The sequence below is a fragment of the Myodes glareolus genome, chromosome 3, assembly GCF_982192425.1.
Source record: "Myodes glareolus chromosome 3, mMyoGla1.1, whole genome shotgun sequence".
Classification (NCBI taxonomy): Eukaryota; Metazoa; Chordata; class Mammalia; order Rodentia; family Cricetidae; genus Myodes; species Myodes glareolus.
In genome coordinates this window covers 52061841-52089738 of record NC_142028.1, presented here as the reverse complement: position 1 = coordinate 52089738, position 27898 = coordinate 52061841, and the positions used below count along the sequence as shown (strand labels likewise).

Below are 27898 nucleotides of genomic sequence, written 5' to 3'. Positions count from 1 at the left end.
CTTTCTCCTATGTTCTCTGAGCCTAAATGTTTTATGTATGACACGGGAAATGGACAAAGATTCTTCATAACAATAACATAACAGAAAACACCCCAAACTAAAACACAGACTAAACACAGATCAGAAGAAATGATGTTGTTGGCTTTTAAATCTCCCTTTCTCCCACAGACCATACTCCAAACCAGATGTAAATGGTGTTCACAACCCCACAGACCTCAAACTGAAAAAAGGACACCAAGATCAAACAGGAACACCCAACTGGGGGCTTCTGACCTGCAGAAACATGGGAGTGAACAAAGGATCACCTTTCTCTCCCCATGTTTTCAGAGACATATAAAAGGCTGGAGGGGCTGGGCAGCGGTGGTGCACGCCTCGGGTGGCAGAGGCAGATAGATCTAAGGCCAGCCTGGTCTACAAGAGCTAGTTCCAGGCCAGGCACCAAAGCTAAAGAGAAACCTTGTCTCGAAAAAACAGGAAACAAACAAACAACAACAACAAAAAAGGCTGGAGGGAATTCAAAGAAGGGCAAGCAAAATGATGAAGGCGTGGAAAAAACGGCGCCTTCGAGGAAAGGTTAAAAGGGTTGTGATGGTTTAGCCTGACAAAGGGAAGGTGGGGAACAACTTAACAACTGCCTTCAAGTATATGGTGCTTGTTAAAAGGGAGATACCAACAAGCTATTTTCTCTAACCAGAGAAAACTGCCTTAAGTTGCAGTCAAAGCTAACAAGCACGAAGTGAATCCAGGCACCAAGGCAGTCGTTCTGGACCTGTCTGCTTCATGGAGAAGGCCCACAGTGATGTTTCCCACAGAGGATTTGGACAAACGACCCATTTTCCTTGATGACACACAACCCTGACTGGGGAAGATAAGGCAGGACAGAGACCAGTTGATCTACGGTGGCTCTTTCTATGATACGTCAACTCTAGGTTCTTAAAATACAGTAAGGCTTTACCAATATGCCATTTCTAACCTGGCAGGGGGCAGAAAACAAAATCAAAGATACAGCAAGAGCCACAGGATGGCTTTTCCAAAGATGTTATTTCAAAATGCAATAAAACAGATAAGACCCCTTTACTGATACAGTGAGATCACAGTAAACATGAGCAAGAGAAAGGCAGCCTGGTTAACGTAATGATGCTCACAAGGGAAATTAGTCAATGCAAGAGACACTCGAGCGCTAACTCCGCTAAATTATAGATTGAGGAGAACTGTCACACACGCATCCCAAGTTCAAGCTGCACACACGAATTCTCCTCGCTTCCTTCAAGAAGAGGCATTTACTGCAGAAGGCTCAAGAACCAATAAAAAAGGTAATTTCACAATATCTCTTCTGTGTCCCCAATCACCCAAAGGGCCGAAGGCAGCACTATTCCCACTGCGCTGTGCAGCGCGTACCACCCGGCTGGTTTTCAATTGACACTGGGGTGTGCGTGTGTGTGCGTGTGTGTGTGTGTGTGTGAGAGAGAGAGAGAGAGACAGACAGAGAGAGAGAGAGAGAGATTTTTCTCAAGCTTTCTCAGAAAACACAACTCCACACCAGGCTGATGATCACTGCCTATGATGGAAAGCCCCGGAGGATGGATTTGCCCTCCCCGAGGAACGTAGTCACGACTCTGGCTCTCGGTACAATGGAAAATACTGAATGCCCGGTAGGACTGAAAATAGCGCAGGGGCATTAGAAGCTGGGGAACCTGCAGCAATGGGTTCACTTGAATCTGCAGTTCTGAAAAGCAAGTTTGAATGTACATGTATGTTTGTGTATGTGCACAGGAGCATATGTGTCAGAGAAACATAGGTGCACATGTGTGGGAACCATAGGACAATCTGGGGAGTTTTGGTGGTTTGAGATGCCTCTGTACTCTCAGGCATCTGAATACTTGGTCCCCAGTTGGCAGCTGTTTGGGGAAGGATTAGGGGTCTGGCCTTGCTGGAAGAAGTATGTCATTGGGCACAGGCTTTGAGGTGTCAAAAAAAAAAGCGCCATTTGAGTGTGCTCTCTGCTTCCTCTTTGTGGTTTGAGATGTGAGTGCTCAGCTGTTTCAGCCGCCATGTCTGCCACCTGCTGCCATAATTCCCAGCCATGATGGGACTTATTCTCCGGAGCCCTCTGCCCCAAATAAACCCTTTTATAAGCTGCCTTTGTCGTGATGTTTTATCACAGCAATAAAATGTAACTAATACAGGTGTCTTTCCTCATTTTTCCCCCTTTGAGACAGGGTTTCTCACTGGCCTGGAATTCGGGATTAATCTATGCTGACTGGCTAGTGAGTGCCAGGGAGCCAACTGTCCCTGCCTTCTTTAGGCTGGAACTACAAGCTCACACTGCTAGGTCTTGCTTTTATGTGTGTGTTCTGGGGTTCGAGCTCCAAACATAGCAAGCACTTTCCTCACTGACCCAGCTCTGTAGTGAAAGCCCTGACTAAGTTTGTAAGAGTCAAGCACAAAGCCAATCTGTAACCTCAGCGCTTGAAAACACTGGGATAGGCAAATGATGAATCCAAGGCCAGCCTATGCCACACAGTGAAAACCCACCGAAAAACTAGGCAAAAACAACTCTCCAAAATAATTACGTTAAAAGGAAATCACACAAATAACCTCAGAAAGAAAAAAACTCCAAAAAATAAATAAACAAACAACAACAAAGAACCAAACCAAAACAAAAAAACTAAATGAGCATTAAGTAAAAATGTATTTCTACTTAATTCCAAAGAATGCCAGAACTTGGCTACCCCAATTAATAGCAACTAACTACGTCTTGCAAATTACATTTAAATTAATTACAATTATATTAAGGTCAACTCCTTGCCCTTGCCACATTTCAAGCGCTGATTGGCTAGGCACGGAGAGAGCACTACCCCACTACACAGCACCCGCCCCCCCCTCTACAGCTCCCCTTTAGGCTATGGAAGCCAGAAAGAGGCTGGAGAAATCAGCCCCAAAATTTCACAGCTGTGGAAACTGGTCTACATGGAGGACGTTGCTATCCAAATGAGGTCACGCACGGCTTAACCACAGAGGTATATTCTGAGAAATGCACTGCGAGGTGGCTATGCGGATGCCATGAAGTGTATGACACACACAAGCTGGTAAACTCTTAGAGGACTGTTGCCCCATACGCATGGTCCATCAGTGGCCGAAATTCCCTTATACACACACACAATGAAGACTGAACACAGCCTGACTCAACTCATGTCAATACTGCTTTAATTTTACCCAGAGGTGGGGGCGGGGGTAGAAGTCACTGAGTCCAATGGCCCTATATGGAAGACTAAGGGGGAAGGTGGGCTTAAGGAATGTTAGAAGTACTCAAGAGTATGCTATAAGGGACTGGACAGATGGCTCAGTGGGTAAAGCACCTGCTTGGGATTCCTTAGCACCTAGATGAAGCCAGACATGGCAGCACCTGTCCATAATCCTAGTGTTTCTGTGGCAAGGTGGGGGGGGGGCATCAAGAAAAGCCTTGGGAGCTCCTAGGTCAGCTGCTTGGCGTATTATAGAGCAGTGAACAAGACAAGACCTGTTTCGAACCCAGGTGGAAGGTAAAACCTGACACACTGCATCTCATGGCCACGCTCACAGACACAGCCCTGTGCACACACAGGAGGCTGTAAAGACACTCAGGTAGAGTGCCGAGTCTAAACAAAGGGAAACCACCATGGGCTTTGTGGGTTTATGACAGTCTTAGCTGACATTTCTAAAAGGTCTAAGAAAATGTAGAGCGAAGACATGTTACTTCAGCAAGACTTTCAAAATTCCGTCCCTTCAAGTGTCTACTACTCTGAAACAAACTACACCAGAAGGCTACCAGGCCCAATAGGTGATATTTCAGCTCTGCCACATTCTCACAGCCTGGGCAAGTGACAAAGATAGCCCAGAATTACTGCCAAAAGGCAGGGACTCCACAACCTGAGAAATGCACAGAAAAGAAATAAAACCCTCTGAATCAACCTCCTGTCCTATACACCAGCACTGGGAATCAAGCTCACTTCGGTATGAGACAGGAAGCGAAGTAACAATGTAATCTGAGCTGTGTTTCATAGAGTATGGGGTTTCAATGGCTGCAGTCAATGGGTACAGAGATCTGCAAGCGGCTAGGACGCTTCATTGCGATTCAACAACAGAATCGGGTACCAGTGCAAGAGGTGAGCAGCCACAAGAAGGCTACCTATATTGAAGCTCAAAAGTGAGGAGAGTCCTTAATTTGAGAACAGCGGGAGAAACTGAGGCAACTTCCAAGTCAGAGTAACTGGAAGGCGCCCTGTTTATCGAAAAAGGAAGAACTGGCTAAGGAAAGAAAAGTTTTCCTTTTGAAGCAGTCAAGGAAAGCCTCTTCCTATGGTGTATGTTCAGATTCAGAAAGAATAATGACAGTCATGGGCCGATTCAAGCTGACGCCAAACATGCAGCCAAATGTTCCCTAAGTGCTTTTTAACCTGCCTTCAATCATCACTCGCAATTTGAAAAATTCTGCTGAACAGGTAGCTACTCTGAATCAGAAAGTTAAACAACATTTACCATTAGCAAGCCATTATTTGGGAAGCTGAAACAATATACTAAATTACAGGGTATGAGAGATGCTTAGCTAACTGAAACCTGGCCAAAACACCGGGACAAATGCAACTAAATACTAGTCTGGAATTCTGATTAACCATTGCTTCTCACAGTCTTTGTTTTTCCCGTTCCTTCTGAAATGGGATTATCAATAGGGTTCGTTCAGAAGTTCTGGTCTAGGCAAGAGGGAACCAGTCATTTTGAGGTGGTTGGGGTTAGGATTAGGGAACGCCTGCCTATGCTGGAGAAAATACTGAGTTCCTACCATGTAGCAGGTCCTTGTGAAGACAGCAGAGAAAGGGATCAATGAAGTTTCTCTCTTGCTGGAACTGGCTGTCAGGGACGAGAGGTAAACTACAGGTAAATCCCTGCACTGTAACTTCATCTAAGAAGAAACAGCATGGCAGCATGAGGGCCCTCTGCAAGGAGGAGCTGGGATAGTGGAGGGAGCCTGTGAGCAAAGGAAGTGCTGAGGGCATCCTCAGAAGAACAGAGAGAGCTACGCGTTTCCACACTTCTGACAGCTGACAGTTGAGTCCCTATCCATCATCCATGTAAATTTCTTAATTCTCCTATTTGAATCCTGAATTCTTTGAGTCTCTTATCAGTTCCTCTGTCTCTGTCTCTGTCTGTCTGTCTGTCTCTCTCTCTCTCTCTCTCTCTCTCTCTCTCTCTCAAGTTGCTTAAAACCATCAAGGTATAAGGAATAACAGAAGAGATTTGGGTTGGGGGAGGATTCCCACTATATTAGAGAACTCAGGAAACAAAGCAACTTCAGACTTATCCACTACACTCCAGTAGATGATAAAGAACCCCAGAAGCTCTGTGTGGAATGTGATGACCCTTTAATCCACACGCTGCTATTTAATTAGTGCCCCCAGACAGAGTCAGACAGGAGACACTGTGAACTGATGTTGTGGCCACAGATGACCTCACTTCAGGGAGATCCCTCTGCTTTTACTTTTAACATTTCATAAGATCTTCGCGGCAGCACACATCATTCTAGCTCCGTGTGGCATCATCTTTGGAGCACCGCCCGCATGTCTTCCCTGTGAAGGCACACACCAACAGAAAAGAGAGAAACTAGAAAAAAAGCAGGTTGATATTTGAACTAAGTCTGTAACCCTTCACAGAAACTGAAACCCAAAAGAAGTGCCTTTAAACATAGAAAAAGATGAAGGCTCTAAACAGTCCCTTTATCCCCCCAGCACATTCAGGCGATGCCTTAAACAGATCCTTCAGTGACAAACTCTGGTAGCAATGATTTACAGGCTAAAGAGATGTTAAATATTTGAAAGAACTGGAAAAAGAAGACAAAGAGAAAACTCGTAAGAGTTCATGTCCTTCGTGGGAACTTGGAAAGTGGGGTTTCATGGCTGCCACTCCTAGCCACTCTCCTTACCCTGTAGCAACTGCTTGAGACGTGAAGCAGACAAGTGATAACTGGTCTAGGGCTCAGGTGACTGAAGCAGGGGACACACAGGCTGTGGCCTATAAAAGCTTTTCTCTAGCAATGAAGATTTGTTATTAACTCTCTGGCAGAGCAACCGTTCAGAGCCGGAGTTTTCCAGCACCATCAAGGAATTTGGCCATTTATGAATGGGGGTGGCCAACTCTGGGGGACCCATGCTGAAACTTACTTTGTCTGTTTTCTCAGAGTTCACAAGGAGCCAGGAAGTGATGGCAAACCTCTGCTTTCAGTTTAGTTCATCGTTCAGATATGTAAAATTCCAAGTAATGCACAAAATATGTCAGTCTGGCCGCAGAGGCCAGACAACAAAGAAAACAGGGACAACAAAAAACAAGGCTCAAGGTCTGGAGCAGCTGACTGAAGGGACCCCAGGCACTCCTACTCAGCCGGTTTTCAAAATCTCAGCAGCAGCCCAGAGTGCCCCGAAGGGGCTGTGTCTTCTCCCCAGAGCCATGGGGCTATCAAGAGCCCAGTGGCTGCCAGACCTAGCCTGGATCTGTCTGTAAGATTCTACCCAGACAGAAGATAAAGCCTGCTTCATCAGCCAACACCCCCCAAAAGAAATCCTTAACTTTGATTTAGAAACAAAGTATAGCTTCAATGGGTTACTTTCCACATAAGGATTATATACACACCAGGAACCTGGGAACCTAGGAACCTAGATGGCTGAATTTGAAGGGCTGCAGGCACTGTTCACTCCACAGCAATAAACACACTGGTCTAGGATCAGTCAACACTGGTAAAACACCTACTATTAACACCCAAGACAAACACGGACACAGTCTATTCACAGCCTTTTAGCGAAGGCTGCTTGCTTCACGGTAACAAAATCTATCCACCATTTCTTTCTTGAAATGAATTAAGGTTGAAACTTTGTCCCTTCCCTTGGAAACTAAAGGACAATACCAGAGAAGCCAGAGAAAAGGAATTTCCTTTGAACTTTAGGCTTCAACAAGCCCTCCCCGCTAAAATGATTTGCCTCTAAAATCCTCAGTAAATAAAATGATAGTGGTTACTAAGACCACTAAATCAATTTGCATAGCATTTTCCCTAGCTGTCCCCAAATGCAGATTCTTCAAGGAATATTTCAGGCATTCAAATGGAAAGTGAACTCCCATGAATTTTGGCAAAAATAATGGAAACAAGGACTGGAACAAAAATATCCAATAAAACACGTTCTCTTTCCTGAAAGGGAAGGAAAGGAAATCAAACACACCCTGAGAAGAAATGATTTTAGACAATGTTACTAGGAAGAGTCTGTGCCGAAACGAAGGGGAATGCCGCCCTTGAAAAAAAAGAAAAAGAAAAAAATCCAAACCTGTTTCTCAGAATGGCCACTCCGAGACTACCAGTGCCTCACTTCCTTTTCCTCCTTAAGAACATTAAACTCATTTAAGCTTTATGTTCAGAAAATTAAGAAAGGAGGCCAATTCTGCCAAAAGGCATTTTTTAATCATTTCAAATAAAAAATAACTAAGTCACAAAGGACTAACCAGACATCTCACACATGGTAATAATTCTTTCTGAAGTGTAAGCGCTGGTCTCAACATGTAAGACGCTCCACTGCAGTCCTTAGCTCATACACACCTTCCACAGGAGGGACTCTCTTCAGAGACACGTGCTTCTTGACTTCACGGTTGCTTCTAAGCCCGACCTTGCTTAAATGTGCCACAGGGGTGGCCCGTGTGGGCCAAACTAGAGGATCTGAAGTTGGCAGGCACTGATTGGAGCCAAATAAAACAGAAGGGGGAACGTAAGAAATGCCTCTGCTAGAATGGTCTAGACATCACCCACCCTAGAGGCAGCCAAGAAAACAGGTCCACACAGCACACTGTGAGCCACTTACAAGTTTGTGCAAAATCTGCAGTCGGGGAACAAGGCTCCGTCTGCCAGTGGATGATGTGGCAGAATCGGAGGCAGCGTCATCATCTAGTAACTTTGTGGCTATTATTAAAATAAGCAACATGCCTCCGCATCCGAGGTCCTTTCTCCACTCTGCATGAGCGCAGAAGGCTGAAGAGGGCCAGTGAACTGCCTGATAGAAGGAGAATGATCATGTTTTCCCCAAAGGGCCTAAGTTAGAATGCCATTTGAATTCTGGAACCCAGTTACATCTCAGGAGAAGAATAACTTGAGATGCAATTAAGGAACCCCAATACCTGGCCCCATCTTTACTTAGTTACATAGCTCATACAGGGTCATCTTCCAGGAAAATTGGGACATGGGGACAAGAATACATGATACTCATCTCCCAGGAACTTAAAATCTCACGGGAAGAAGAAACAAACAGCAAAGTGACAACTTATCGGACTTGGTGACGAGCCATTAGGGAAGCCATCCTGGCGCCATGAATGTGTGACCCCGGCTGACCTGTCAGCAGTGCCCCTCGCCCCAACGTTCACCCAGTTCCGCTCTTTCAACTCTTTTTGAACTCTGTATAATTAAACACCAAATCTGGCAACCTTGTGCTACTTTTCAAAGAAACTCCCTGGGAATTTAGTAAAAGTTTAAACAATTTGTTTACATGTGTTTAGCCCATCTGTTTCAACAAAAAGTTTATTTTAATAGGTAGCAAGTCTTGGGAAAAGGCTCCCTTGGTGCTGAAGACATTACTGACCTCTTACCAGCTCTGGCCCCCTAATCACATTCTCAATCTCCTTTGTAAACAGCACTCAAATAACAACTTTTTATGACAAATGTCCAACACCTCCAAGATGACAGTTGCAAAATAAACTCCGGGTTTACAACCAGGAAGCATTCTAAACACACAGAAAATACTTCTTTTGCATGGCTCCCTTGTAAGAAGCCACACACAAAGCATTCCCTTTTCTTTGTGATGGGGTGGATGTCTGTCTGTGTATGTGTTCCTGCTTATCCTTTGGAAATATGTGCTTTCCCATCATGCCCCAGTGTTTTGCAGCCCCATGATGCCCTCACTTTTGATTGTGGAGATGATGGTGAACGCACAGGGTATTTACTGATCCGGTTATCTTGTTCTGTGACAGGCAGAATCAATCAATCAGGAGGCCGGCTTTGCACTTACATATTCCAGGCACATCTCCGCACTTCAGGATAGGAGATCTCAGTGTTAGCCAGCCAAATTTGATCAACAAATGCGGCTCCCCCGTGCCATGGCAATCTCAGATGAAGATGTTATTATGTGGGGCTGAGCAAAGTGATAAAGAGCGCGGCGGAGCTCGGAGAAGCCCGGCTGGACCTTCCTGACAGCTTTTATATACTGAGGCGGTGAGGTCTCCTTCTTCTAGGATTATAAAAGTTGCTTTGATTTGAAGAAAATCACAGCGTATATACACAGGCGACCCTAGAACACTGCATTTTCCCAGCTAAAATGGAAAGCCTCCAGGAAGACATAGCATATACGGGTGTAACTTTCCAAGAAACCCTTTAATCAGAGGGCAATATTTAAAGCATTGTGAAGGATGTGTGCGTTTCCTCTCCCTGCTCTGCCACTTTGTTGCTGTTTATTGTTAGGCCTGAGCTACTACCTGAAAAAAAAAAAGACGCTTAATTTAATCACTTATACCTAATTTGCCTAACGCCATGGTTAGGACACACTGTGTAAGTCATGTCAATATTGTAAGTATCTCTCCAAAGGGTCTGAGAAAATCTCTTACTGTGCAAAGAGCTTCATTGTTGCCCTGTGGTAATTTTACATTATTTAATCCCAAATCTCATCTTTTGGATTCTACCTTCCTCTTGCATTTTTAAATCTTTAATGGGTGCCTTCGGCAGTCTATGGGTGCAATGATTAGATATCTGCATAGAGAAATTGAAAAATTAATCATCGTTTCCATCTTATATTTTTGTATTACACCAAAACTTACTTAGAGCTTTAACTTCTACCCTCCTGCAAGATGCCCCTTCATGCCAAGGAGGCATCCGGGGAAAGCGGGTCCACACAGAGCCAGTGAACAGCCTGAAGTTACTCTCTGAGATTTCTGTTTGGAGTTTCCGTCCAAATTTTATCTTGAATCATTTTAATTAAATATACATCTATCGGTAAAGGTTTTGTTATATGTGGACCAAAACCGGGGGGGGGGTACCTTAAACTAATCACAGGAATGATGCTAAAATTGTTTATTATCCTTTTATGCATTTTCCTACTTAAATTACAACATTTCACAACTCTATGCAAAACGTGAAATGCTATCCACATGCAGTTTATTATAGAAACTGATCTGTGCATTAACTTGACCTTTGCCTAAATACCTTCCTCACCGCAAAGAATGAAAAAGTTCTTAAAAATGGGGGAGGGACAAAACCGAAGATAGCTATCACACTGATGAATACCATCAAACTGCTAAATCTATTAACTTTGTTTTCCTTTTTTTTTTTTCACTATTATTAAAGTGGAAAGAAAAAATTCAGCTGGAAACTTGTGTCTTTTTGGTTCCTTTGTCATCATGTAATAAGCATGAGAAATATATGTGCAACGGCCAAATGGCCGGTACACAAAACACCCACTCTAAGTGACGTACTGTTTTCCATACCGCTCAGACAAAATCAAAACAACAGACCTGCTGCAAACAAAAACAAAATAACATTTCCCATCAGCATTCCAGACAGAGAGAAGTTACAGGAAAAGAGGCTGGGAAAAGAACCAGAAAGAACCCAGTCTTCGTCCCTTAACTCGGAGGAGTCATGGCTGAGACAAACAGCGCTCACTTCAGCGTGTTTAATGACTGATTATATGTTCCGGAAAACTATTTTTACTTCTCATTTTAGGCAAAGTTTTGTGCTGTTTAAAGCCAAGGCTGTTTAAGTTAAAACCAAGGGGTCTATGTTAAAAAGAAAACTTAAAACCTAAGATAAGAACTTGGATGGAAGGACGGATGAGGTAACCCTGTGAACTTAATGAGTTCTTGCACTGAGAAGTGGGGACGGGGTCGGAGACCCACGGGGGAAAGTGAAGAGGATTCCCATAGATCCTCAGGTCATATTTCTGTAACTTTATTAAGATGCCAGCGACCCAGATGTTAAGGGATTCTGACATAAACTGAGGCAGCACAGTAAATATCGCCAGCTGCATGGGACCGCTCCTCGACTCGGATTGCAGGGTCCCTATCCCCCTGGATGCTCGACGGCTGCACTGTGGCTAACACAGTTCCTGTGTTTTGCCTGGCAGTAAATGGACGCCTCTGCCCTCGCATCGTCTAAACAACTCCGTTAACATTTGCCCCCGAGCGTCTCTCTCTTTGTCCAGCTCCTGTCTGCTAACAGATGTCATCCAAGCCTAATCAAGCATGAAATGGTCATAAATATTTCTTTCTGGTAGATTTCACATTCACATTTCATGCAGGGACATGATATTTTTCTGCTACCTCCGGGGAGAGCCTAATGCAAAAACCAGTTACTTACACTGTAGCCTTGTTCTCTGTGGTAAAATGCAGACCGTGTTCTCAGTTCAAAGACATAAAAAGGCAAGGACTTTATCTCTTGTCTTTTGTTTAACTGAACCTTTCTCTTCGCCTGTCACCCCCACCCCTCCCCCCACGTCTTCATCTTACAGTTTACCGTACCCAGTACAAACGGCCCTTTGTGCGTGAGAAAATATACAAGGTCTCAAAAAAGATGATGTCTAACCTGCTTCGGGAATTTCAGGTTTTCAACATTAGACTCCTTAATGACTGGCCAGATACCCATTCCAAGGAAGATGCTCTCTTTGAAGATACAGGGAATGAGAAGGCTCTCCTATCTTTTTCTTGGTTTGTGCACAACTACGCAGCTTCCTCCATCGTATTTAGTTAAAACAATGGGACAGAGCCAAAGTATGAATTTAAGGTTCGTGTCAATTAACCTACTGAAACAAGAAAAGGTAATCACAAGACAGGCACTGTTTCCAAGGCTTAAACTCTGATGGGGGCTAGGGAGAAGGCTAATGCATTCATCCATATCCTTAATGAGAGAAGAGATCAGTAATCAGCACGCTCATATTTATCTTCAAGGAAACTTAGTAAATAATGAGCCCTCATCTAAAATAAAACTATCCTAATAATACTTTCGGGGCCATATGTCTGTGTTTCTCGTTCCTATTGCTTTTGTCAAAACAAAGATCTTATACTGCTTTTTAAAGTGAACCGCAGAACACTCGGTGGTATACATCACAACAATGAGCCCCCCCCCCCCGCCCACCCCGCACTCCGTTGGGCCTAATATTTGATTACTGCTAGTCAAATCAAGCTTTCAGGCAAATAATCTCCATTTTGAAAGTTAATGAGATATGGTCATGTCGATAACAGCTTGCAGAAACTTTTTATTTTAATTCCTGCAGGCTGTGCTGGCCTCTTTTCCAGCAACTACTGTATGAATGAGTCAAATTTGCCAACATGGCTTATGGAGACAAGTGCACACTAATTAAAAATACCCACTGGTATCATAATTTAAATACCATGAAAATAAACTGTGAAAGTCGCTCGGATCCCGTCTTGGGGTTTCCCGGGAGTGCGCTGCCGCTTTGACTATAGGATGTTTTATAGCTGGCAGATTCCTGGTGGAAAGCTGCTTTGCATCGTGGAGAAATTGGGGATTCTGATGTAATTATACAATTTGTGTTAATATTTGTTTCACATAAGCTGTTAAGGGGCCTCTCTGAAAGGCCACTGAGTGAGAAAACTGGATTTCTGTGGCAAGTGTCAAATTCTTTCCCTTGATTCCATCTATCTCTAGCATCCATGAAGGGCACCTACAATGAATTTTCTCAGCTCAAGCAATGATGGATTTGAAGCAAAAACAGGGTGGTACTGGTTACTCTTTTATTATTTTTTCCCCGTCTTCATTCTTCTTCATGCTTGTGTTTTACCTGCCTTTTCTTTCCTTTCCCATAGAAGCGGAGGAGAGTTCTCTCTGTCTACCTGTACTCAACCACAGAACGCTCCAGTTCCTTCTCCATCCATCCACTTGTCCACCTGTCCAACCAAATACACACTCCGTGGTGTTGCTTTCTAAATTTGTCTAAATAATTCTGAGCCAAGGAATTCCACTGTTTGATAAAAGTACATTTTGTACCGGGTAAAAAGTTGGCACGTCAGGTGTTAAAGCTATGTGAGAGGTTAAATATGCGATCACGGTTGACTAAAACCAGAGAGACGTATAGATAAATAGAAGAAATCGAGTCCCTGGGTTCCTCTCAGAAGCCGCCGTCACATCCCTACCAGGCAGAAACTCTTAAGTACCATTTTCAGATGTTAAATCATCGCGCGCGCTGCACATCTTCCTGCTACTCCTGGGGGAGCAATAGCTGAAAAGCGCCTGCTAACAAATGTGATCCCGTAAACAGGCATTTTCCTCTTGTTGTTAGTACCTTTGTATTCCCACTCCCAGCTCTGTCATCCAGGCCGTCTCCCTGCCTTGAAGTGGAAGGACTGAATGAGTGGTGTCATCTATTACCCAGAGTGTGCACTGAGATTATAAATAAAAAATAGAAGCGGCTTCCAGGACACCGCCTTCGCGCCATCAAGCTGCCAGCCGCCCTCCATATCCTGCAACCTGCACCTATTACAAACCTCATTTCCCGGGTTCTTCCAGAGGGAGAGGCGGGCTGCATCCAGTGGGTGCACAAGCACGAAAAGGAGTATGGACCTACAAAAGGCCAGGGTCTTGGCCTGGGATATAAAGACAGCTTTTTCCTCTCTTTAACCCCTGTCTCATGGATGTCCTTCAGGCCTTGAGTCTGGTAAGGGGACCAGCTCTACATTTACATTTTTCTGTTGACAAACAGAGTCCATGAATATTAATTATTCTGAAGTTTATTTGCAGAAAAGGCACTTTCTAATCCTTATCAATTATTTATCAAAAATCTTCCCCACCTAATAATCTCATTAACATTATTATACTAAGGCCAACAGCAAACATGCCTTTGATAAGTAACAGTCCCGGCAGTTTCCCTTCCTGTCAAGCATCATGCATTCTCCTGTTCTTCCCAGTGTGGGCCCCAGCTTCCCACTCAGGACTCCTGGGTCAGACACGCCTCCCTGCTGTCACAGAAGTGAATTCAAGCTTTTGGGTACTACGCTGAACACAGAAGAGAACAGAAATGAAAATGTGGAAACACTAGGGCATGTAAACTTTCAAATTCCCATCCCATAGGTCCCTTATTCTGAAAAGGGACATCCCAAGAAATCAAGTCCCCACTGTCCCACAGGACAGAAGTGGCCTCAAGGAAATCTACTCAGTTTGTGGAAGGCGAGAACTTCAAGGAACACCACGGTCACCTCACGGTTCAGAGCCCGACAGTATCCAAGTGTTTCACTGCCTACCAGGTGTTAGGTACCACTGCTCCAAGGAGCATGGGGTGCTCAGAACTCATTTTATAGACAGAGAAACTGAAGCCCACCCAACCCAGAAGGTGGCAGATCATGCTACACTCAATGTTTTCTCCCCCTGCATAGCGTTTTGTGACAGGTCCTAGGTCTAAAGCAATGATTTCCTCCCACCATCCTCCCTCTTCCTGACGTTTTCATTTGCAGCTTAGAAATCTCATTAGTTGTTCTACCAGGCCACAGAGGCCTGAAACATTAAATGCCTACAACAGAGGCAGCATTCTAGCTTATTCTGGGGCATGAGGGAAGAAGCAGCGTCTGATTTCTGGGTGCTCTGGACAGTGGAAACATGGAGGTGTTAAAGCCTTGTGCCGTGAGGCTCACAGCAACACAAAGAGAGCTTTCCCTGAGGCTCACGATGCCAAGAGAGGAAGGAAATAAAGTGAACAAACCTCACAGGCAGCAGACACTGGAGACACTGGAGATACGCTGGCCACAAAGGGAGTGAGGCCCTGTTGATAAAGCCCACTCTTACACAGTGATGCCGGGGAGAGACTTTCTTGTTTCACAGCAGAGACACTCACAACATACCAGGTCCCTCTATATCCGAGGGCAGAGCCAGCACTGGCCAGTGAGGGATCAAAGCCACAAGATTCAGTGGGAAGTCACTCTGTCCCAGGTCGCTCAGCACAAGAAGAAATAGATGACCGAGAACAGAACTACCAGGCTTAGAGCTCCAAGTGCTGTTTTATCTCTTGAGTCCAGTCCTTATTTACTAAGACAGGAGTTGAAGTTAGTAACTCACACAGCAGCAGGGGGTAAGTGGTCTGAGAAGCCGGGCAGGCCATTTCCATGTTCTTATACACAGTGTCTGATAGAATGGCTACACACACACACACACACACACACACACACACACACACACACACGCACACGCACACACACACACGCACACACATACACACCAAATACACAAACGTCAAACCAAACCATCAGACAGAAACTGTGTGTTTGGAGTCCTTTCCAAGCACAGGGACAAAGAGAGCCACCGCAATGAACCAGAACTCACACGGTGGGTGGCTTGCTTCCACTGAGGGACAGCCACAGCATTCTGTCTGGGACGTCAGTGTTCCTAGGCCACGTTTCCAGCAGATTTCTTATATCAAGAACACTAGAGAAGCCATTTTCTCCTTTGTGTCTACGGATCACCTTTTTTCTACCACAGAGAGAGCTTCCCATCTATTGCCCAAGAACATGAGTCAATGTCCCGAAGGATTTCTCAAGAACTGACGTGGTGTGATAGGAATAAGCAGCCAGTGAGACATTCAGCTTTTCTCCCTCAATCCTGAAATCTAAACTTTCTTGTCTTCACTACTCAACCACTTGGACTTCACAACAAGAAAAGGTTAAATTATCTTTTTGAACTTTAATTCTTGTCTTACATTAACATATCATAATGGCCCTTAGATGGAACATCACAATCAGACCACTAGCCATTGCTTGAGTGATTGTTAGTAACACTGTATACTACACACAGAGCAAGGAGACTGTCTGCCCAGAAGACACCATGTTTTACAGTCCACAAAGAGCCAACAACAACAACAACAAAAACAAAAACCCATTGTTCCTTTCTTTGACACAAGTCTTTTGCCATGTTTCCCAGGCTAGCCTAAAACTTCTGGCTCAGTGATGTCCTGCCTCAGCCTTCAGAGTACCTAGAACTATCACCATGCCTGGAGAAACGAGATTCTACAGTGACAGACGAGTGTGGGGCGGTGAAGGACAATGGAGGGTAGGTGTAGACTTTGACTCCACTGGACTGGGAGGCAAAGGCTCCCTCTAGCCCAGCTGATAACAAAGATACATTTGACATGGAGAGAAGGGTTGAGGTCATCTCCCCAGGGACTCCGCTGGTGTATTCTGGGAAGTCTCGGCTTCTTCCTGGCATCAGTCAGGATCGTGTGGGAGAACCACAGGGAACCAGGCTTTGAGGAATGGGAATTGAGAAACCAACCATGGTTGCAAAGGCCAAACTGGGGAATTTTTGTTTTTCTTTTCCAAGAAGAAAGGCTCTGTAGGAACCACATGATTAGCACAGGGGCTTGACCACCCTGCTACACAGATGGTGTTTCCTTGAGATACCATCTACATGTGGTCCAGGAGAGGGCTGACAAACCATTGGCTAGGGGCGGATCTCTGACACTTTCAATGAAGTTTCCCCGAAACACAGCCAGATCTATGTACATGCAATAGCCAGGACTGTCTGATAATACATTAGTGTGACAGAGACAGAAAGATCCACAAAGTGGGGGCCAGTGGAAAGGCTCAAAGGGGCTTGCCACCATGCCTGACAACCTGAGTTTGATCTCCAGAACCACCATGGTGGAAAGTGAGAGTCAATTCCCACATGTTATCCTCAGACCTCCCCAGATAGCTCTATGGAACATGCATGCCCCAATCCCAATAAAATAGAACTTCAAAAAGCCAGTAAATTAAAATAGCATCTTAATAAAATATGAGGGGCGGGGGCTGTGGCACACAAAGTCCTGGGTTCAATTCCCCCATACATTGCAAAGATGGGTGGATGAATAGATGGATGGACAGACGGATGGACGGATGGATGGATAGATGGACGGATGGATAGCTGGATGGATGGATGGATGGATGGATGGCTGGATAGATGGATGGAATCTAAACTTACAGTTTGCTGATTCCTGATCTACAGCAAACAAAACTTACTTCCCAATTACTGACAACAGAAGCACACAAACAACTGAACTGGTACACGCCCAGCCACATACGCATACACGGTGCCTGGGCACAGATGTTCATAGAAAAGGTGCCCACAAGGGCAGCTTCTGACCTCATTCATCTTGACATACGGAAGTGTCCACAGCATGCCCTACAAGGCAGTTTCTACACACCAGGGGCATGCACGCAGGCGCTAATCAAAGGGTGAAGCCTTTATTTTGTCTGAGTTTAGTTTTATCAACCATGAAATGTGGGAGTGGATCATCTAAAGAATTTAAAAAATTCAGACTACGGAGAAAGAGCAAGGGAATGAACACAAAATATCACACACGCATTCATAGGGTAAGGTGTGGGGCAAAGGAGCGTGCAGGACACGGGTGCCATCAAGTTGAAGTGTGTTAGCTGAAGTCACGAACCATACTCTTGCTGTAAGTGCAGACTCAGAAAAATGGAATTCTCTGACAAATGAGGAAGTAGAGATCCAGACCCAAAGAGGCTTTCAGGAAGGCCCTGTGAGCCCAAAAGGAAACTGGAAGGGCGCACTTGAGAGTGGCCTGAAGAGCGGCCCAGAGTGTAGGCCTAGAATCCCAGCACTTAGGAGGCAGAGGCAGACGTATCCTGAATTTGGGATAAGCCTGAGCTCTCCGCTTCAAACATCCAAGGCTGCGGATGCAGCAAACCTGGCACCCTGTGTGCAAGGCCCGAGTGTGGATTCCCCACCCCAGCTAGTAGCCGAAGGGCAAGCACTGAGACTCTCACAGTGGCATTCAATCTGGCTCCTCCTGAGAACTGAAATAGCTTGTTTCTCCCGTGGCCCACTAAACCAGTCTCTTTGCTGTGATGACAATACAATTGCGCCCACAGGGACACCTCCAGGAAAGGGGTCTCTCTGCCTCTTAAATCCCAGCTTTATAGTGGGCTATTTCCAAATGACAACTCCTCTTCAAAGATTGTTTCTCAGCCTGCTCTGCTGTGATTGTCGAAAGCAGACAGGGCAGCTTGTTTTGAAAGGAGAGAAAGAGATAAGGAGGAACTCAGAATTGTCCTCTCCAGCCTGGTATTTGGGCTTCTGAGCTAATGCACCACAGATTCCAGCTAACAGGTTAGCTGACTTAACCGCAAGGCAAGAACTTGGCATCAAGTGCCAACTCCGTAAAATCAGGCATGAAAGTTAAAGTCTGTTTCCTAAACCAGAAACAAACAGATATTTTGCTGCCAGGGAAACGTACATAGTTTGACTTGTAGGTTATGAATCTTTAAAATCCCCACCGTGCGCCCTAGCACAATCCTTCATGAGTACAATCTTTTATTTATTGGCTAACCAGTTGTTCTCTGCTAAGTGGTGAACTCTTGGATGTGAGCAGAGCAGGTAAGCCACGGAAATATGAACACGAAATACCACTCCGGGAGCAAAGGAGATTTTGTCAACAGAGCCAACCGTTCTTAAAGGAAAACAAGTCACTGTTCCAGATACTAAAACAACGGAGAGAGCCCTGGCTCTTCCAAAGGCCTAACTCATTCACCAGTGAGACTGGGCTAATCATGCGCCCTCCCCCCCAACACACACACACCAAGAAACACAAAGTACTAGAAATATTAACCAAATACATTTTTGTTGGTTGGGAAAGGGGTTCAGGCCTGTTACACAATACTAAGAAAACACAGAAAGTATGTCCCTAGTCCTGTCAGTCCGTGACAGCTGTTAGGGGCACCTGGACAAAGTCTGCAGTTAAACCTCCTGATTCCATGGACAAAACACAAGAGCAATAAACGAGAACCTGTCAGCCTCAGAATGGGTGCTTTTAAGTTGTCTAAAAAATATGTTGCAACCACTGCTGTTCATGGTTTACGTAGAGGTTTATTAATAAATCCAGATTTCCCAATTCTTAAAAGTAGCCCTTTAGTTTTTGGATAGTGCCAAGAGACAGAAATCTGCTAGAGCTTTGGAGGCCTGGCCAGAATCTTCCCGGACCCCACCTCTTCGTTCCTTGCCCACAGCCTGCTGTTAATTTCAGCAGAAGCACAGTCCAGCTTCTGCCATGTCCGGGAGTGTCTGAGCAGCAGTAGGAACTGCTGAGCTCTTCCTCAGTAGGCGGGGTTCGAGTCTTCACCAGGAGGACACAGAGCAACAGGTGAGGAGCAAGATGCTCTCCCTTTGAAATGAAGAAGAAACTAACAAGCCGCAGAAATTACGGTTGCTGAAGACCTTTGTGTACATTTGTTAAAAGCTGGGGCTCTGTGTGAAAAGGGGGCAGACTGGCAATGGATAAGCGGCTGTCTTCAGGATACTGGGTTTCTTCCCTTTCTGGACACATAAAATGGTGAAATGGAGGACATGTGACAGAGTGGGCATGCGCAGAAGCAGTGCAGGAAGAACGCACGCATCGTGGGAGAGATTATCTGAATGAGCTGATCTTTTACACCATAAACAGCCCAGCTCAAGGCCTGAGTGGTCTGAGGAGCAGCTCAGGCCCTGGAGCCAGCAGGAGCAGGTTCAAATCCAGCCTCATACAGTTAAGACTTTATGTGAAGGAATGTGAGCAAGAGCTATGCTTCTGCGCATACAGAAAGAGAATCTTAAGAGTAGGGGCTCCTGGCTAGAGAGATGACTTGGCATTATGGGTGTTTGCTGCTTTTGCATAGCACCCAAGTTCAGTCCCCAGCACTCATGCCAGGCAGCTAACAGAGATGTGGAATTCTTGTTCTGATGAATTCTTCTGGTCTCTGCAAAACCCCAATTGCGCACATGTGTCCACACACACATACACACACACACAGAGAGACTAAAATAAAAACCTTTATTAAAAAGAGTACTTAGCTCACAGGGTGCTTGTATAAGCAACCTGCACCATCTCAGGCAGTGCCTTGGCATGAACCTGGAAACCACCAACTTTTGACCCACTTCGCTAAGGCTGCTACTTCTAATGCCCTAGTGACCACTTTCTGTCAGGGATTTCAAATTCACACTCACATGGATGTACGACATGGAGATGTTTGGAATGTATTCATTGATGAAAATGCGGTCTAATTGTCACGTGCCATGATGAAGTTTTCCTCTTGCACCCGACAGGAGCGCCAAGTGTGCTGGCACATGTGCGCAGTCTCAGAACTCAGACGGTCAGGGTAGAAGGGCTGCAGGGTTTCTGACCTCACTGGGCTACACAACAGGACTATGTCTCAAAGACCTATATACATAAGTAAATCAGTGAATGCAGGCACAAACTAATATTTAAAGAATTGCGCCTGATTAAGGAATTACCTAGCAAAGCTGGGCAAATGTGAAAGGGGAGAAATATTAAGAAAATGACATTGTTCACACCATAAATGAGGAGGTTAGAAATCAAAACCAAACGGTTTCTCTAAAACTATAAATATACAGAATCCAAAAATGAAAATTGAGATAAAAAGGGGGTGGGGTACTACCACAGAAGGAAATCAGCTGCAGGGACTCTGGCTGATGAACAGCGTTGGTGCTAACTTTTTTCTCATTAGTGAAGGAGGGAATGGGAACGGTTGGACGGAAATCACGAAAGACTTCTTTAAAATGAAGGGGGAAAGAGCGCTAGGAGCCGCCAATTGCTAGAGAATGGGACTACGGGACACACTTCATCTTCTGTGTCCTTATCCTTGTCTATTAACATTTTCTACAAGTTGTTCCGTGTATCATAAAATTTAAAAGTATTTGATATTCAGTGTCCAATTCAGAAGACACCAACAGCGAAGGTTTCGTTATTTTTTGTAGGCACCAGTTCACGGCGCAGCGCAACCGGGAAGCGGCAGCCACTTCCTAGCTGTGCCACCGTCTCCCGCTAGCGTTTCGCCACAGTTTCACAAAATGTACCTGTACCTTTTCGGACCTTCAAATTCTGGCTTAAAATAAAGTTTTTTTCACTCACTCTTCTTTCTTCCAAAATTCCTCACTCTTTCAGAAATCCAAATGAACCAGGAGAATTAAATATGACCTCATGGGAAACTTCAAAGGGGTTCACCAGAGGACTCCGCAAAAGCCCTTGGTTCTGTGGGGCGTACGATTGTGCTCTCCTGGTTCTAGGTATTAGCTGCACGGGAAACACAGGGAGGGTGGCAAGTGGCACTGAGACATAGAAATGACTGCCATGTGTGAAAACTTATTTTTTTTAAATGCAGGCACAAGAATTCAGCCAGAAAAAAAAATAGACATGCCAATAAAAAATCTGTGTCTTAAAATCTGGCTGGCAGCACCCTTCCTCTCCCCAATGGATACTCTCAGTAAAGAAAACATGGTGGGTTTTTCCCCCTCCTTTGCCTGTATTTCATTTCCAATTAAAATTAAATATAAACTGGAACGCCACCTGGATTTTAGCAAAACCCAATCCCTGCCCTCCACCCTTCCTTTTTTTTTTTTTTCTTTTTTTAAAGAGAAGAACCTGGGCTTACATATACAAACATTTTGGTAAATGACCCGTGGCAAATTGCGTAATGCCAGTAAAAGTTGTGTTTTTTAAGTTATGAGACCCAAAGATTTTTATCTGAAATAAAACCCTGATTCAATTCAGATTCTGGAGGCCAACTGTGTCTTTAACTCTGCCTCCAAATTTAAAACATTTGTGCATGGGGCTCCTTCGGTGATGCTTGCTCGTGGGTATGGAGTAGAGATTCTATATTGATTAGGGTGTGTGTTTTCTTTTCTAAAACGATAAATTGGGGCACTAATTGCCCACAAGGACTGGTTCCCTACAGTCTTCACACTGAGGTCAGTGCAAATGAAGAGACGAACAGACAGAGGGGACAGGGCACTGATTTCCGTTCATTATCTCAGTGACATGAAGCACAAGATTCCTGTATCCATGGGAGGCAAGCCTTGGAAGACTCCAGCATGGAGAATTCAATGTCCTACTGATTACATTTAAATATAAAATGAGCAGGACAGGCTAAAGAAGGAACCTGGTCCATACCAGACCACTGTCTGTGAATCCCTAATATGTTGACTATGGCTCTGGCCTGTCCTTACGATGACAACAAGGTCGATAATACAGTGCTGAGTCCATTTTACAGAGTAGACTGTTCAGTCAAGGGCAATGTGCTGCTTAGTATAATCATCACACCTCTTTCACAAAGATATATTTGCATTGTGCCATTTTACAGATGAGAAAATGGAGGCATGGAGAGCTGGTCACACTTGACAGCTTTTCTCATGCAGGAACTATGAGAGGTGGGGCTTCAACCTTCAGCAGCGAATTCCAGCCAAATGCTCCTCCTGCCTTTTGAGTTCCCAAAGGGAAGCATCCTGAGAAGTGAAAGAAGCAGCAGGCAGGAAATGTGTGCCTGCATGTGATTGTGACCATGGGATGGGTGTGTGCACATTGACTGGGAGACACATGGGGCGGGGAAGCGTGGAGAAAACCAGAAGAGAAGAGTCCGGCTCTATGGCCCAGGTCTCTCCGGACTGACTCTTGTCACAGAAGGATGACGATCAATAAGGATGATCTGCGTTAGTCACGTCTCACGGTGAAAGCATCCAGAACACTGGTGGCTCTGGAGAGTACACCCAGTGGGCAGACAAGTGGTAGCTGAAGATATAAATATGAGAGAGACTCCTAAAATTATTTCATTTTTCAGACAAAAATGCACTGTGCGGAATCGAGATCACCGTGTGTATGTCACACGCAACCCGTAGCAGTGTGAATGGGCCTTAACTTAAAGCATCTTTTCTTTTTTACTACAGAGCCAATGTTGCTATGGAGACCTTGAGACATACAAAAAAGCAAAAAGTATTCATAAGCAAACAAAAATCCTACAAGTAAACCAAAGAGAGCTGTCGAGGGCACCTTTCTATATACCAAAACACGATCACTCCAGTTTATTAAATATTTAGGAAATATTCAACTGTTCCTCTTTTAAACACAAAAGTAAGTAGCACTATTATAGCTTAAATTCTATATATTTTACACACTATTTTTGTAGGTTAAATTCTTACTGACCGTGGCACAATACTGCACAATATATTCAAAATGGCAAACACTAATGTCATCTCCATTTGATGGATGTGCAAACTGAGGGGCAGAGACGTTTTCAGATATTTACAATAGCTCATCTAGAAAGGACTGTGAGTTGGGCCAAAGCTTCCCCCCACGGTCTAACCCTGTCTGCCAGTCTTTCCACTAGTGTGGCCCTCTAGCCAAGCAGTGGAGGATGGACTAAAGAAACCAAAAAAGCAAGTTCTTGGGCCTAGCATGGATCTTAAGAACTCTGAAGGATGATCTGCAATTGGTCCTAAGAAGCCTTCAACACAATCCCATAAGAACCACTGAGAAAGTTCCTTGCAAAGAAAGTGGGCAATGGTGGATCTCTGAGCCAAAATAGCTGTGTGAGTCTCCTGAGGGGCAGAGTCAAACTGTCCAAGAATGGGCTGCAGGACTCACATGTCCACCATAAAGGGATGTCTGTGCCGTGTGCATCACGTCTAGGAACCTAGCTGAGTTATCATGGATCTTCCGAGCATATGGGTTCTGCAATGAGGAGGAATCAAGGGTAAACAATCTGATGCTGCCACTGGAATGAACACGAGACAGCTCTTAGTGTGCAAGGCTTTACACAGCCCCATGCCTTTCAGAGTGTTCCTCAGAGTCCGCATGAGCATCGATGCCTTATTAGCCATGAGGAATAAATTCAGGAACATTTTCTTGAACATCTAAAACCAAAAGAAAAGCCCTGCTCCAAGTCAGAGATCGATTACTAAAAGATTCAACATAAAGTAATCAATTAGAAAAGTATGAAAATATTTGTCTAAACACATGAACTAGTATGAACCAGTTAGCAAACTAAAATGTCTGGGGAGTAAATGAGGAGGGTCTCTACAGAACTGCAAAATTATGAACTTATAAACATTCATACACATTCATATACATGCATACATCCCCATGAATACACACATTCATGCCTTCATGTGTAAGTGTGTGCGTACGCGTGCACACACACACACACACACACACACACACACACACACACACACACAGGATATAGTCAATCCTGTTTGGCAACAGTAATAATAGAGTCTATGTGACAGAAATAAACAAATTTTCATTAATTGTGAAATACAGCAAACCACTGGAAAAGTTTAAAAACCAGAATCAACTAAGTAAGAAAGGAGGGGAAAAAAAGGTCGCAGAAGGATAAGAAATACCAAAGCAGACCCCATCTTCTTGGAAAATACAGTCAGCTAATAAACAAGTACACTGAGCAACACTCTTCAGATCTGACAATTCTTATCAAATCAGGTACTGGGTTTCAATAATTCTAATTACAGAATGAGAGAAGTAGCTAGAATTGGGTATTTAAAGTATAGGAAACATAGACCCTTACTCAGTGAAACGGCCAGACTTATCAGGCCCCATTGCATCCCTGGAAATCCCATACTCACACCATGGTCTATGTAAACAGAGAGTCAGAAGCCAGGTCCAGCAGCCCAGTGAACTCAGGTGATACCGTCCATTATGGAAGGGCCTCCGCTCACCACCTGCCACCAGTTGCTCCACAGCACAAACCTAAGCCCACTGATTTCAGAATTAAAAGGGTCAAAGACAAATGTTTCGGACCTTAATATCCAAGCCGCAAGTCTAAGCTATATGGCTCAGGCTATACCTTCCATCCATTATTTCCCACTAAATGCTTTAAAATAAGCCAGCAGATGTTCACATGCTCAGTTTCTCTTTTCTAATTTCACCAAAGACTTAAAAAAAAATCCTACCAATGTGGATACTAATTCTTCCTCTCCAGGCCACCAAGGATTTATGACCCACATCACTCTTATATCGATTGATTAGCTTATCCGTGTCTCCCCCAGTTTATCTCTGTGTGCATTAAGATTTCTATTGATGTTTCATGTATGTGTTTCTATATTTTATTGTGCCTCTATTGGACTGTGAATTCCTAGAATGCAGGGAGAGAGGCAAGGCAATATTTCTCTGTGTTGTCTAGTGGGGAGTCCATGAATAAGAGAAAGCTTACACTGTAGGCAATGGAGCTATGGCTGAGGACAGCTGCTCTCTCAGTGACTCACCAAGTATGCATAACCTCCGTTTCCTCAGCAGGTTGACTGAAGTTTTTCTCATTTTTTTTTATTTTGAACTATTACTAATGTCCAATTTCTTAATTTGTGAGACACTATCAGCTAAATGACTGGAAACAAGAAGAACAGAAGTGTGAATACACCCACACATCACTGCATCACACTAGAAACCACAAGTCAAAGTTTTACATCATGTGTGCATGTATGCAGCCTCCCCCCACCCCGACTGCACACACACCAAATGAGTGAAAGAGCATGTTCTCTGTGACTACAAAATAAGAACAGAGAATTCTGCCACACACTCCACTCAATAACCCAGGGGAAGGCTATTGCCTCTGCAAAGTGCCAGACCATGTACATTTTCGGGTTTCTGGGGCATATAACCTCTGCTGTAATAGGTTAGCTTGGCTGGCTCTTGTAACAGTTAAATCTTTACTGTCTACTTGATGGGGTTTAAAATCACCATGGAAACACACCTGTAGAGGTGTATCTATGAGGGCAGGGTTGCTTAAGAAGGCAAACCACCATGAATATGGGTAGCAACATCCAATGGACTGGGGTCGTGGACTGAATCAGAAGGAGAAAGCAAGCTGGGCACTGCCGTTCATCTCTGTCTCCTGACCATGGCAGCAAGGTGCTCAGATGCCTCCTGCTCCTGACACCATGACTTCTCGCCATGATTGACTGGACCCTCCCAAACTGCGAGGCAAAATTCATCTCTGCATCTTGAAATTGTTTCTGACAGCTACGTTGTCACATTAATGAGAAAATTACTACTACAGCTGTGTAGGCACGGAGACAGCTGTACACAGCGGTAAACAACTGGCACAGCTACATCGCCAAAGGACTCTCTCCACAGTACGAAATGCTAGGCTGAATCTGGCTTGAGGGCTCTCGTCCTTGGGTTCCTTTTCTGGTATGCAGGCTCAATGCAGCATCTTGCACACAGAAGCTGCCCAACAAAGAGCTGAGGCAAGTTGAAGATTCCTTTCCGAATGCAACCCAGGCAATCACAATCATGAATCACCCCATTAGGGAATATAACCTTGACAATGATAATGATGACTATCACACACTCACCTCATGCATGATGTCTTCCCCATCTTACGGATAGATGAATGATAGCACAAGCCCATACATAAGTACACATGCGATAGATACATAATACGCAGCACCAAACTTTGTAATTCTAAGACAAATATAAATCTCATGGCCTGAACATCAGAATAAAAAGCTACCCGGTTGAAGCATTTCCACTTAGCGCTTCTGTATGGTGAATGCTTATTGCATTGAAATAGAGAGCTCACCAGGAGGAGGGAACAAAAATGAGAGAAGGTAAGCAATATTATCAGGGTGTTATTTATCACACACATTAGGACCAAAAATAGTCAGGAAAGAATGAGCATTGTGTCATTCTCTCTCCGTCTTTGACCTTGCAAAAGGTTGCTGAGTTCGGATGGAGGATAATGAGCATCAGTAGAGGAAGCCTTCCCTACAAGGGAGCCGCTCTGCACATGCAGCCTTGAAAAATTAATACATAATAATTATAATCTCGAAACGCCACTCTTGCCCTGCTTCATGATGCTACATCTTATTTTATTAAAAATTTCCAAAAAACTCTTTCTTTCCTTGGCTATGAGAGACATGACTCTGCTATGGAAAAGTGAAAGACATTTTACGCACAATTTTCCCTCTCCTAGAAAGAGGTATATTGTGCCCTTCAGTGAACATAAAATTGATATTATCATCTCTTAGTTTATATCTCACTACTTAACCTTCAGATTAAAAGTTATTGGATTTGAATGACTAAGGCATCATGTCACCTTCCCTCCTCTGTGGAGAGACAGAAGTTCAGGACAAGACAAAGCACCATAGGAAGAGCATTCAATGGGAACGGCTGACTCTTTGCCTTCCTTGAGGGCTCAAGGAAGGACCACAACAGGACACTGATGATGGATTCATGGTTGGAGGGAAGAGAAATGGCAGCGGAAGTCTTGCTGAAGATGAACTTGTGTGGAAAAGTTAAACTTATCTTGAGTACCATCAAAACAGGAGCAAGCTAGGTCTGGGGAGATAGCTTCTCTGTCAACTATTTGCTAAGGATGAAGACTCAAGCTCAATCCCAGGAACCATGTAAAAAAAAATAGCCAGGTGTGGTAGCTTGCTGGTAACCCTAGTGCTGAAGAGACTCCAGTGCGGACCTCCAGGACTTGTTGGTCAGTCAGCCTAGCATATTTGCTGTGAGCTCCAAGTCAGTGAGAGGCCCTATCTATCCAACAACAACAACAAAACCAAGGAGAACAAAACTGAAAATGACACCTGAAACTATGCTCTGCTCTCAGCCTGCAACCTAACACACACACACACACACACACACACACACACACACACACACACACACACGAAAATGCTAAATGCAAGAGAAAAGTGAGCAGTAGTAAGGAAAAGAACTATGCCGTGCACAGCTGGTACACACACAGTCTCTGCAGAAGATACAATGGCCATCTGGAAGGATTCGAGAGAACACAGCTTGTATCCACCTTCCCTCACCTTTTCCACTTCAGTGCTGTAAGGAGAACCCCATCCCCAGACAGTGTGATCGCAGCTTCTGGATGAGCTACCGAGAGCGCCAGCTGTTTAATAATTACACACTGTATTTTTCCAGCATAAGATACACACTATGTGCTCCTCCCCCACCCCCTCACCACTTCAAAAACAATTTCATTCTAAGAAGCTTGTGTCAATATGGAACAAAGACTTTATCACAGACCCAGCTTAGTTAGTTTTGTTCTCTAA

General features: G+C 44.4%; 1 protein-coding gene across 8 annotated transcripts in view; it reads right to left on the bottom strand.

Annotated features, from left to right (window-relative positions):
- Foxp1 (forkhead box P1) overlaps positions 1 to 27898 on the bottom strand; it is a 608309-nt gene that overhangs the window by 201431 nt on the left and 378980 nt on the right. The window lies entirely within an intron of this gene.